The sequence below is a fragment of the Oncorhynchus tshawytscha genome, unplaced genomic scaffold (assembly GCF_018296145.1).
Source record: "Oncorhynchus tshawytscha isolate Ot180627B unplaced genomic scaffold, Otsh_v2.0 Un_contig_18001_pilon_pilon, whole genome shotgun sequence".
Lineage (NCBI taxonomy): Eukaryota > Metazoa > Chordata > Actinopteri > Salmoniformes > Salmonidae > Oncorhynchus > Oncorhynchus tshawytscha.
Genome location: NW_024602402.1, coordinates 1 through 552, shown reverse-complemented (window position 1 = coordinate 552; position 552 = coordinate 1). Strand labels below are relative to the sequence as shown.

At 46.7% G+C, this 552-nt stretch overlaps 1 non-coding gene across 1 annotated transcript; it reads left to right on the top strand.

The window, feature by feature from the left end:
- Window positions 1–209: 209 nt before the first annotated feature.
- On the top strand, window positions 210–328 carry LOC121841841. Its single transcript, XR_006080786.1, has one exon. It is a non-coding gene; the product is annotated as a 5S ribosomal RNA (ribosomal RNA).
- Window positions 329–552: the final 224 nt, after the last annotated feature.

Below are 552 nucleotides of genomic sequence, written 5' to 3'. Positions count from 1 at the left end.
TTATAGGGCCCTAGTCCATGAAGTTGTCATAAGTATGAACCTAGGATATGCCCTCTTCCCCCCCCTCCCCCACAAGAGTGAAATATATGGTCTGGAAATGCAAGCAAGGTTTGAGCTTTTCAGCGTGTGTCACAAGGTGGACATTTCTTTGTCCCCCTAAGAGTAAGCGACACGTTGACTTTATATAGTGTACCACGAGATTGCCTTTCGCTTACGGCCATACCAGCCTGAATACGCCCGATCTCGTCCGATCTCGGAAGCTAAGCAGGGTCGGGCCTGGTTAGTACTTGGATGGGAGACCGCCTGGGAATACCAGGTGCTGTAAGCTTTTTGCTCCAGCAGAGGGTTCTCTTGTGTCATGCGTGGAGCAACTCCCTTTTATTTATCACCCTAATAATGTTGTGTCTTTTTATTGGACTAAATGCAGTTTGTTAGTGCTTCCCTGCCCTGCCCTGATCAAATCAAATAATGGACAATGCGTTTACCTCAAAATCTAGGCAGTGCATTCAGCATTTGTTTTTAGGCTAGGAGACTGTCAATGTCTGTAGTCCA